This window comes from Arachis hypogaea, chromosome 1 (genome assembly GCF_003086295.3).
Source record: "Arachis hypogaea cultivar Tifrunner chromosome 1, arahy.Tifrunner.gnm2.J5K5, whole genome shotgun sequence".
In the NCBI taxonomy this organism is placed as follows: domain Eukaryota; kingdom Viridiplantae; phylum Streptophyta; class Magnoliopsida; order Fabales; family Fabaceae; genus Arachis; species Arachis hypogaea.
In genome coordinates this window covers 6,242,358-6,255,447 of record NC_092036.1, presented here as the reverse complement: position 1 = coordinate 6,255,447, position 13,090 = coordinate 6,242,358, and the positions used below count along the sequence as shown (strand labels likewise).

At 33.3% G+C, this 13,090-nt stretch overlaps 1 long non-coding RNA gene across 1 annotated transcript; it reads left to right on the top strand.

The window, feature by feature from the left end:
* The first annotated feature begins 1,062 nt into the window (after window positions 1–1,062).
* Window positions 1,063–3,025, top strand: LOC112802817 (uncharacterized). Its single transcript, XR_011881545.1, has 4 exons — window positions 1,063–1,509; window positions 2,361–2,466; window positions 2,557–2,627; window positions 2,799–3,025. It is a non-coding gene; the product is annotated as an uncharacterized lncRNA (long non-coding RNA).
* Window positions 3,026–13,090: the final 10,065 nt, after the last annotated feature.

Sequence of the window (13,090 nt, the reverse complement as noted above, 5' to 3'; positions counted from 1 at the left end):
AGAAGATCTCAATTTGGTTTTTAAGTTTTTATCTGATTACCAGTTTTGTTAATTTATTAGAAACTACCATTTTAGAAGTTTAACAGTTAACTTAATAATAATATTAATGTTCCGTTTTAAAATTTTAAAACTCAAGGTTCAAATTATCTAGTAAATTTTCAGGAGTTAAATTCAGAAGTTAACGTTTTTGAGTCTGCAATTGTGCATGCATCCCATCATAATCTAGTAATCATAAGTGCTATTTCATACAACAAAAAATTTGAACGCTGAATGTTCTAAGTAAAAGAATATCAAGTAATTTAATATTTATAAAAAATTAGATTAATTTGATAAAATTATTTAAAATGAGTAGTTTATTGAGTAATTTTATTGAAAATTTTGGAGTATTGAATAAAAAAAACTATTAGGGTTTTAAATAAAGGTAAAGTTAAGAATAAATTAAAATTATAAAAGTATAATTTAATTTTTAAAAATGTACTGTTTTTGAGGGGAGAGAGATATCAGATATATATGGGGCTAAAAGCCTAAAAGGAAATAAAACAAAAATGGGACCATACTGCAACTGCAACTGCAACAACTGCAAGTTAGGGAGCATGTTTCACATGGAGTGTTGTCATCTATCAATTGTTGGGGTTTTCCCAGCCATCATCCCCATCTATTTATTTTATTTTTTTATTTATTTTTGGATATATATTTCTCGTTCGGTTGTGTTGTGTATATCACTTGTATGTGTGTTATATTTATAGAGCATATAAAAAATATGCTTTCGTTTACACAGCTTGCATTGTTGAATATGTCGTCATTATATATTCTATATTATCTATTATACATGATAGTAGGGGTGTTCAAAACCGATCCGGACCAAACTAAACCGACGAACCAAATCGAAAAAATCGAGAACTGAAATAACTGAAAACCGAAAAAATCGAAAAAAACTCATTTTGCTGTTTTTTGTTTGGTTCGGTTCGGTTTTCGATTTTGAATATGAAAACCCTAACCGAACCGAACCGAATCGGTTCGAAAAAAAAAACCCTAAAATGCCTAACCCCACCCCCACCCCCCCAGACCAGACCCCCACCCCCCAAACGGACAGAGTTGCTCTGCGCTGCGCGATTCTGAGAGCGCCACCCCTCCCACCCCAGCCACCCACCGCGCGCCCCCTCCCACCCCAGCCGTCCCTGTCTCCCTGACCCAGTGACCCTAACCCCCCAAATCCCTAACCTCTCAGTCACTCTTGCTCTCTCTTCTCCAAATCCCCAAACCACCCACCGCGCGCCCCCTCCCACCCCAGCCGTCCCTGTCTCCCTGACCCAGTGACCCTAACCCCCCAAATCCCTAACCTCTCAGTCGCTCTCGCTCTCTCTTCTCCAAATCCCCCCAAGCACGACGCCAGCAGTGTTTCTGGGTTCAACCCACTCCCAGCAGTCCAGCACGGCAGCACGGCAGCACTTCCGAGTCTCCCAGTCAGCCTTCTCCCAAGTCAACATGAAACCCGAGCCACCGATTCAGGTAATTTGCTGTTTATTGCTGTTTACTGGCTGTTTATTGGTGGCTGTTTACTTCCAACATGGAGCCCGAGTCAATATGCTGTTTACTGGTGGTTGCTGTGTTTAGTGTTTATTGCTGTTTAATTTGAACCATTCCAAGTCAATATGGTTGCTGTTTAAGTGTTTATTGCTGTTGAATTTGCTGGTGATTTCTGAATATGGTTGCTGTTTATTCCTGAATATGGTTGCTGTTTAATTTGCTGTTTATTGCTGTTTAATTTAAACCAGTTGATAACATGGTTGCTGTTTAATACTCAGAGTCTGAATATACATTTAGAAAGATATTACTGACGTATTAGCCATTCATATAATATATTCAAATATTCAATTATGTATTATGTAAGCAGTTCGAGTCATTTATTACCTAATCCTATGAGTGCATTTCTTATTTAAATTGAAAGAGGCAGCAATTGCGTTCATTTCAAGCCAGTAACAAACAGAAGATACTCCAGCCCCAAGTAAGTATGTGTCTTTGTGTGTGTATGTGTATGAGAGAGAGAGAGAGAGAGAGAGAGAGAGAGAGAGATCAAACCCCTTAACTTTTGACATTCTGGAAATTGGAAATAATAACAATGGCAAGTATATATGATATGAATGAATGCACATGTAGTTGCTGTTTAATATAGTTGCTGGTTATTTCTTGTTGATAATATAGTTGCTGTTTAATATGGTTATTGATTTATTGTTGAATGTTGATAACTTGGTAATTGGTATTGATAGATTGTTGCTGGTTTATTGTATTGCTGGATTGCTCCTGGTTGATAACTTGTTGTATTTATTGATGGCCTTGACTTATTGTATTTATTTATGTAGTTTGACGTCAGTTCCAATGAGAATATGGGTGAATCCGGATTGCCGCCAGTTCCTCTTGCGAATGAATCAACAAGCATCAGATCTCCGACAGCATTGCCTCCTGATTGTTTCTACTTATAATTTTCTTTACTTTAATCTGGTTTTTATTAATATATATTATTTGTTATGATTATTTCTTGATTTATATATTTTGTAGAAGTTGCACCCATTCCTGATCCCAATGAAGAAGATTCTGGTGTTGAGTCTGATTGAGTACATCTTGTTATGGTAGTAATTGTTCTCCTTATTATTATTATTATTATTATTATTATTATTATTATTATTATTATTATTATTATTATTATTATTATTATTATTATTATTATTATTATTATTATTATTATTATTATTATTGTCGTTGTTGTTCTTATTATGTAATTGTTTTTTTTTTTATTTCAGGTTGGTTTGCATTAAGAAGTTTAGCTATTTTGTTGGAGAAGACACCGTAACTTTGCTATCAGTTTAATGACAATTTACTTTTATTTTCAGTTGTGTTGACTGTTGAACTATTGAACTTCTTTAATTGTCGTATTTGAATTCTGTTGTCGTTAAATTTCATTAGATCAAGACTTTGTTAGCTATTGTGTATTTTGGTTTGTCGATTTCAATGTTACGACTTTGCATAATAGTATGGTAGAAATTTTTTTTGATTGAAAAAACCGAACAAACCGAACCAAACCAAACCGATTTTAATGGGTTTGGTTTGGTTCGGATGACCTTGACAAAAAAACCGAACCAAACCGAACCGCACTTTAATTAAACGATCGGATCGGATGGCTTTTCCCTCAAAAACCGAACCAAACCGCACCGCGAACACCCGTACATGATAGAAACCACTTATCCCAAAAGTTTAAGATGATAGGAGAAGGTAATACTAATAATTATATTTTTATCATTCTCTTTCAAACAAGAATCTCTCTTTTAAATTTGCTTGATTTGTTATTCTTTTATTTGTTGGAGTTTACCAAAAATCGAATTCTTGACTTTTTGGACATAAAATTTTGATACCATATCATGAAATTAATTTGACAATAAAAATATATCACATATTATTTTTTTATTATTAAAATCGATTTTTTTAAAATTAAAAGAATTTCTCTTTTTTTTTAATATCTTTCTTATTTTTTATTCATTCTATTTTTTTATATATATCATTATTAATTATTAATAATGAATTATAAATTTAACAATCAAGATATATAATATGATATTCTTTAATTATAATTATAATTAAATTAAAATTAAAATATAACTATATTATATTACTAATTTAATAAATAAAATATGTTACATGATATTTTTTCATTAAAATTGAGATAAACTAATTTTCTCTAGAATTAACTCTTTTCCCTTCTCTATTTCTTTGTACTTTTTTCATTTTATATATAACTTATAATTTAATTTTCTATTACTAATTTAATAAACCAAAATGTGTCACGATATATTCTTTCATTAAAATTAAAATAAATTTTTTCTCTTGGATTCAAAATTAACAAATTTACTCTTTCCTTCTTCTTTCTCTTAACTTTCTCTCTTTTTCTCTCTCATTCTCTATCTCTCTTTTACATTTCTATTCTATAAAAAAAAATTAATAATATAATTTAAATAAATTCATAAAATTATAAAGAATACATTAAATTTATAATTAAATATTATTAAAAATAATTTTATCTTATTATTTACATAAAAATATATTATTATTATATGTATATATTTTCTTAGTTTTTTTTTTACTTTTAAATTTTTGTTGATTATTTTTTTATTTTTATTTTCACTTCTCTTTCTTCAAATATTTATTACATATAATTTAGAGAAAATACTAATGTTGTGATTAATAATTAGAATCAAGATTTAATTGATTTAAAAAATAATTTTGTGTTAACTTTATAACTATCAATATAAAATTTTTTATACTAATGTCTAATTATATATATAAAAAGAAAAAAATATTATTTTTAAATAATAAATATAAAAATTAATTAATTTTATTTATATAACAAACATAATATCTAATCAAATATAAAAATATACACATCAAATTTTTTAAGATTTAAATAATAAATATTAAAATTATTTATTAGAAAAAAATTAAACTCTTTTATATAAAAATAATAACTAAAAAAATTTAACACTTTTTTTTATCTACAAAAATTTTTATTTTCTTAACTGGTAACAACTTTTATTTCTTACGAATTTTTTTTAAATAATTTAATTTTATAAAACTTTTCTATTTTGACCTATAATATTAAGATAAAACTAACTAATTTAAAAAAAAGTATATTCTCATAATATTACAAACGATAACACCAATTAGTTATTCTAAAGTTGACTTAGTTTTGTTAAATCACCAGAACTTACATTAGCAAACATTATCTATTTGTCTTATTCATTAAAATTTAAAAAAAAACTCCCTTTGCCTTTTGGATTCAATAATTAAAATGTTCGTCGGATAATGATTTTAATTTTATTCATACAACGAGACAATAATTTATTGTTGGCCCCATGTGCAACTACCAACAACTAATTTCTTCAGTATTATCCCATTTTTCGTTAGAATCTAATCGTATATTCAAATTTTCAATAAAACAATATTAAGAGTCGCAATCATATATACGTATTAACATGGAAAAAGAAATCCTGCTAAAAGAATTCGTTAGAGAAAATATGTTTAATAAATATGGAGTTTTACTATATATATATAAAAGGTAAAAAACATAAACAAGTCAAGGAGAGAATAATTTGACACAAATAAGGCAAAGTAAAATCTGATTTATCAATTAACCAAAGCACATTTTTATGTAGTTCGAACCAACATGGTTCGAACTCACTTTCCATGTAATTCGAACCAAATAGGTTTGAATTACACATTGTAACCCATATCAAAATAATTCGAACCAATTTGGTTCGAACTCTAACTCCATAATTCGAACCAATTAGGTTCGAATTACAATGAAGAAATAGTCACCAAGTAATTCGAACTAAATTGGTTCGAATTACTAAGAATTCGTTCCCCACAGCAATTTAAGTTACGAACATAGTTTCTGCATCATGTCTTAATAAAACTCGTACAGTTATTTATTCCGGTGTGCATTAGACATACATTTCGTTTAAAAATGCGGAGACAGAACATATTCATTAACTAAAATCCCATTCAAAGTACATCGCACTAACGTTAACAAATTCTATCAGTCACCAACTACAAGTAAGAAAACCGATAATAGTGGAATCTAAATGCGAAATTGAAACAACAAAAGTACCAAAGCCACAAATACACCTAATCATGTCCCTGTGTGTGCTCTGCTCCTCCGAGCTGTGGGCAACTCCGACGTGTGTGGTCGGGCTGCCTACAAAGCCCACATCTCTTTGGCCGGTTCGGATCTACCTCGTCCATATTGGTCCGTATCCGAGTGGACCTCGGACGACCCTCTCTCGCACGCCTCTTATTGGGGTTAGGGATGACAGTCGGCCCGTCATATGGTGGCTAGAAACCTTCCGGAATGGGAGGTGTGAAACCCATCCGATACACACTGAAGACCGAACTAAGACGATACACCTAGTGGACGTAAGGCTCCCATGTAAGCCGTGAGTAGGCACAGCATGCCAGTGCGTGGGGACAGGGGAAATGAAGTGCCTGGAAGTATCCGCAGTCACATGTCTGAGATGCAAGCGAGACTCTGTAGCTACCCAGTGAGAAAGAACCAGTCAGAGTTGTCTCTGCGATGGTGAACTCGGAGTTATCCCTGTCGTACACAGTAACCATAAAGCACCTAGCCGTCTTCAAGTTGGCCTCTATACACTTCACCAAGTGCTGACTAAATTGTTTTCCGGTTCCCATCTGCGCCTCAGCCTCTCTCCCTTTGCGAACAAATAATTCGGCCAACCTTCCGTATGTTGCCTTCACTAGCGAGCACACAGGAAGATTTCTGACACCCTTGAGGATCGAGTTCACACACTCTGATATATTCGTCGTCATATGTCCGAATCTACGCCCCTCATCACAATGCTGTGTCCACAATGAATACTCAATCCGGTTCGCCCAGTCACACATCGCCGGGTCTTCAGACCTAAGAATGTCAAACCAGTAATGGAACTCGACCTCGGTCTTAGCGTACGCCGCATTCACAAGTAGCCTCCTTGCGTCTTTGCCCTTGAAGGTGAGGGCGAAATTTGCCGCAACATGTCGAATGCAGAATGCCCGGTATGCAGACGGAGGTAACTAGCCTCTGTCAGGAGCCTCAAGCGCGGCCTTGATGCCGTTATTCCTGTCCGAGATAACCAGCAGACCCGGCTGCGGTGTCACATGCTCACGCAGGTGGGCGAGAAAGAAGGACCACGACTCAGCATTCTCACCCTCGACTAATGCGAATGCAACAGGGAGTATGTTGGAGTTCCCGTCCTGTGCAATCGCGACAAGCAACGTTCCCCCATACTTGCCATACAAATGGGTCCCGTCAATACTAATTAGGGGCTTGCAATGACGGAATATCTCGATACACGGTGGAAACGTCCAAAATAGTCTGTGAAAATAAGCTCGAGACTCGTCCAACTGTCCACCGACACGAACAGGGCTCGTCCTTAGGACTGCAACAGTACCAGCCATCGTCAACTGGACTCCTAACACCCACATTGGGAGCTCGTTGTACGACTCATCCCAGTCACCATAGATGAGGGCAACAGCCTTCTGCTTCGCCAACCAGACCCTCCTGTAAGTCGGCCTAAACCCAAAGTGTGTGGCGGTGGCATTTAGGAGCACCTTGATGCTGACGGATGCATCAGCCCTAACCATTGGCATAATGAATGCCGATATCACATGGTAATCCAAACTCCTGTGGTCGCTGGAAATGGAGGTGGCGAGACAAGTATGCGGTCCGTTGTAACGTTTGACCTCCCAAACTCCCTTTCGCTGTCGGAGACTAAGCCGAATCAACCATGTGCACCCATTGCCGAACTCAGAACACTTGCCCACATACCAGTGATAGTCAGACTCCACGACCTTGTACTGTATCCCTCGATGGATGCTGTAAGTCTTGATACTTAAGAGGGCCTCTTCTTTATCCAGAAATTGCTGACCAACCTGAAACTCTGTTAGACCTGCAGACTCTTCAGCATCTCTAGCGCCAAATTCAGCCGGCTGCCCAGGAACCCCCTCCTGCCTCATGGCATCCAAGTCCAAAGAGAAAAAATGTGGAGGGTACTGCTGCGTGCCAGAGCTAGAACCACCGCCCGCCCCAGCAGGCTCACTTGCTCCAACATCATCGCCACTGTCATCAGCAATCATATCCGGCTCGACATCATCGTCCTCTGGATCATCCAAGAATCCATCTCCAACCCCAGCCGGTACATCACACTGTAAAGAGGTACGCAGATATCCCCCTTCTCCGACCTCGTCGCCTACACTGCCGTTGAGATCAACAGCGAACGAAGGGGAGACGACAGGTTGGACGGGTGGCTCATACGCAGGGACGGAGGAAGATGCAACGGCTGGTCTGGAGCTAGAACCGGCTACCGTGGCTAAAGTGGTGGTATTCCAGTTTGAACCCCCCGAGCTGGACACCGCGTCAACCAACTTTGCCAAAAGTTCTGGTGTCCTCACCTCTGGAAACTGCCGGCGACAATGAAACATGACATGCAAGTCCTCATCACTCCCGATTGTGAAACAATCGTACTTCATGGTTTCCTGGAGCACCATGATTGGAATTCGATAAAAAAACTTCTTAACCCGTTTCACACCTTCTAGACCAAGTTTCAGCAGTACAGAGCTAACAAGGTCCTCATACCTCGTCGTAGGCCTGACGATAATACAGAGAGGATCCTTATTAGTGAACTTCACACCGGGACGAGTTTTCCTCTTAATGGATCCTCTGTGGTGAACCAACACTATGAAACTCTCCTCACTAGCCATCTTACCTCCCCTCTAATGATAGCAACTCACGTTCACACCATATATATACAGGTCTGGTCCTCACTAATTCGAACCAGCCTAGTACGAAATATGGTCTGTGTAAATTAAACCAAGTTGGTTCGAATTACTTAATGTGTGTAATTCGAACCTAATTGGTTCGAATTATTGAGTTAGAGTTCGAACCAAATTGGTTCGAATTATGTTGATATGGGTTAAAATCTGTAATTCGAACCTATTCGAATTACATGGAAAGTGAGTTCGAACCTACATAGAAATGTGCTTTGACTCATTCGTGAAACAATTTTCAGTTTGGCAGATTTGCGTATTTTCCCAACTCCCTTGACTTATTTACGTTTTTTACCTATATATATATATATATATATATATATATATATATATATATATATATATATATATATATATATATATATATATATATAACAGTTTTAAAATATATAGTAAATAATCTTAAAAAAACCTTTGTGTACGTTGATGTGCTAATATATATTATTGGATGTCTATGTACCTAGCTGTATAATCTTTTAATCAATGTTTTTATTAATAGCTAGCCACACTATTTAATACATTAAAAAAATTATTTCAGAAAGTAAGATTTTTATAATGAGTTTACGTTTTATGAAATTCATTTTTTGTAGACATTTTTATTCTTATTCGTATAAATAGATTGAATCCACCATAAGGAAAACAATGAAATATTGAAAATCACAAATAATTAAATTAGAACATCATACATTCCACTAATATGCAAGTAGATTAAAAAAATCAATTCAACTACAAAATCAATTATTTTTTACCCAATATTAGCCAATATTTTTAAAATTATCGTTTTATTTTCATTTATTTCTTTCTTCTTCCTATTTCTCCCAACACCACAATTTCGTCACCGCTAGTTGGCCACCACTGTCAGCCACTCTAAATATTAATTTATAAATTTTAAATCTTTTAAATTTTGAATCCTAATTTCTACATATTTTAAAAGTGAGAGTTAAAAAAAAAAAGTAATTTTACAATAAAAAAATAGACTAATATTAAATAATTAAAAATTAATTTCTTATACTTATTCTAAAAAAAATTATTAGTCAATATCAAGAAAGCTTTTGGCTAATGAGTATCAGGGAACACCAAAAGAATTCAAAAGAAAAAAAAAAATAAAATAAATGAAAGGAAGCTTGGCTTAACGGAGATATCAAAAGTCATGTATGTATAAAGCTTAGTTGAAAGGGGCGTAAAACAACGAATAACGATTTTGTCACTAAATACAAAAGGTAATAACTCTATGTAGCTTCTAAAAGTCACAAAGATTTGGATGCAAAAGAACGACATTCTTTTTCTGAAGCGATGTTTTCCACTTAAGATTGATTATAAATTTTGATCTTTTAAAATAACGAAGTTTATAAATTTAGAAATAAGTGAAGGACTATAAATTCATCACTATTAAATCAATAACTTTTATTATTATTAAAAAACATTTTACCAAATAATTAAATGAATAGTAATTTAGTATTTTCTTGGCCAGAAAAAAAAGATATGATATTGAGTCTTTATTGTAATTTAGACACACAATTTAATGTATAAATAAGTAGAAATTTCAGTTTTCTTATCAGAAAATATATATGATAAAAATATTTTTTAAAAAACAAAATTATGTGTTAAAAAGTAGGAATCTGCTAAGTTATTTTTCAGGTACATTCGACAAAAATTTTCTCATACGTAAATTATTCTCTAATAATACAACTAATTAAATACTACTAAAAAAATTATTATTAGCGGCTATTTATTTTATTTTTAGCGGTAATACAAATAACTTTTAATATATTTATCGATAACTAAATATTAATCGTCTTGTGTTTCATTATTAAAAAAATTTAACAATAATTATGTAATTGTACGTCAAAAAGACTTTTTTAATAACTGTAAAAAATATATAATTGTTATTATAATATATAAAAATAACAAAAAAATATATAATTACTACGGAAACATAAATTGAATAACAAATATAGTAGTTATTGTGTTATTGTTATTAAAAATGTGTCGCTAAAAACGATTTTTATTATAGCGTAAATGTTCGCTTACTATATGAATGAATCTCAAATTCTTATACCGTACCATATATATTCCAAAAGAAACACTAGTGTATCTAAATTCACATACATATATAGAGCAACCAAATGCATATATAGATAGAGAATGATCCCTAAGAGATGTCTAAAAGCCATTTAAAACTAATCAATGCAAATTCAATTGGTTAAGTAATGGTTCACAAAGAGTTAAGTTAAGGAGACAATAATTTTATATTATTTTATTTTATTTAATATTTATAATTTTATGTATACTATATTTATAATTATATATTTATTATATTTAATATTATTCAATTATTCTAACAGTAATAAAAAATATAAAATAAGATAAACGGTCATTAAAAAACATAAAACAAGATAACTTTAGATTATTTAGACTGATTTTCTATTTTTTTAAATATTTTTACATAAATTAATATATTGAAGTTATAAGTTTTTTTATTTGATAAATAAAAAAAATTGTAGTACTTGTTAAATATACATAAATTTAAATGGTTCAAATTGTTAGCTCCATGACAATTCAGAGTTTTGATAATTAACAAAATTAAAGATAATTTAACAATTTTATTAACATGTCATTATCTAACGTTTACTCAAATGTGTCAATAATGTATTAAGAATTTCACCTTAAGTAATAAAAGAAAACTTGATACCTTTTAAATTTGAGTAAGTTGAAACTTAAATGAAAAGAATATCACAAGCTGAGCTAAGACGAAACATGACTACATCAAAAATTGTTTTATTTATCTAAAAAATATATATGGAGTAATACCCTAAATAGGTCTCCAAGGAATTGGCCGTACGACAGATTTGTCCTTTAGAAAAATTAACTAAGTTCCCAGTCTCCAAAATTATTAAATATGTGCCATATATGTCCTTGCTCCAGGTTTAGCCGGTTAAATGAACACTCTCTCTCCTACGTGGAGGTGTTGAGTGTGACGTGTCAGGTTAAAGGCTTTCAGGACACGTTGGTCCCTGTACACGTAGCCAAAACGATGTCGTTTAAGGCCTTATCAAAACGACGTCATTTTTAATTGGACAGATTAGTCCCCAAGCTTTATGACATGAATGTGTTAAAATGCAGCGTTTGAAGAGGGACAAGACATCGCTGTTTTAAAGGGGATGATCATGAAATTAGGTCTTCATTTTTTACCCCCTGTGCCTCCAACCCATGTATGTTAGTATGTGAGAGAGAGTTTTTGGCTTCGAAGAAGATAATGTCGAGTGGAAGCAGCACGTCAGTTGCAAGTCGGAGACACAGTCGGAAAACTATGGATGATGTCTTCAGTGTTGACAGCGGTTCGACTGGCGTCCGAAGGGGGCGAATTTGAAGAGGAGAACATCCAAAGTGTAAGTGCAAGACATATGCCATAATATCCAGATCTCGCACAACAGAAAATCCGAATAGGCTGTTCTTTGGCTGTCCTCACTTCAAGGTACTTTAGAGTGGTGGATTTTTGTGGTGCTGTAGTTTTGATAATTGGGGACTAAGACTAATGTGATGATTTATGTTCTGTTATTCTAATTGCAGGAAAAGCAAGGATATTGTGATTTTTTTGTATGGTTTGATGAGATCTTTGGGTATTTGGTGGATGATATAGTTGATAGGCATAGATTGGCCTCTGTGGAGACATGCGTGGGTGAAGAATTTGGTGCAGGTTTAGATTATTGCTTGGAGGAGAGAGTGAAACAATTGGAGGAGATGTTAATAAAGAGGAATGAAGATAGTTCGAAAGTCAAGAAGGACAGTGTTCTAAGCTTGTTTAGTAGTGTAATAATAGGTGCACTTGTAGTTGTGGTTATGTTTTGTATTTATGTAGTGGTTATTTAAGCAATTGGCCTTGTATCTTTGTTGGAAAAATATTGTATTTGAATGGCTCATTTTAGTTAAATGAATATAAAAAGTTGATAATGATGCTAACTTGAAGCTAGTCTATATCGAATTCAAAGTATGCAAAGTAATTTGGCAAAGTGGATTAAACCAAAAATAGTATATAATCCAAAGAGGAATATTCAAATAACATAGAGGATGTACATAAAGTTGTTTCAAAATGTTAGCAAAATAAAGAAGGTCTATTTCCTTCTACACACACTGATGTAAAGTGGTGCTCAAAAGTATTATAAGTGCAGGTCTATTTTCTTCAAAATAACAAGAGTAAACACTAGCAGGTCCATTTCACAATAAGTTTCTTCCAAAGCATCATTTCTTCTTAGAGTGGTTTAGTCCGAGCGTTGGAATAAATTTGAACATTCTGGAGGTTGTGCCACTACTTGCAGCTGTCATTGTCTCAACACTCACTTTCCTGTCTCTTGGGCCTAATTATTGTCTGCTTTGGACGTCTACTAGGCTGCTGAGGCTGAATTTGTCTTCCCTGATTGAATTATAAACAATTATGAGTATTCTAAAATAAGATATTAGTCAGTAATGTTTAGGAATTAATAGTGAAACATATTATGAAGCATACTTACAGTTGCAGCATTCACATTCATTCCTATGTCTGGTACAGTATGATTTGTTGGTGCCTCAGGTTAGGTAACCTCATAAGTAAGCAAATTTATTAGGACAATTAAACCCTTGACAATGTATTTTATAAGTCAAATAGGTCCTTTAGAAATGCTAGTATAAGTCAAACAGGTCCCTAATTACTAATTTATATGTCAAGTTGGTCTCTATAACACAAGAA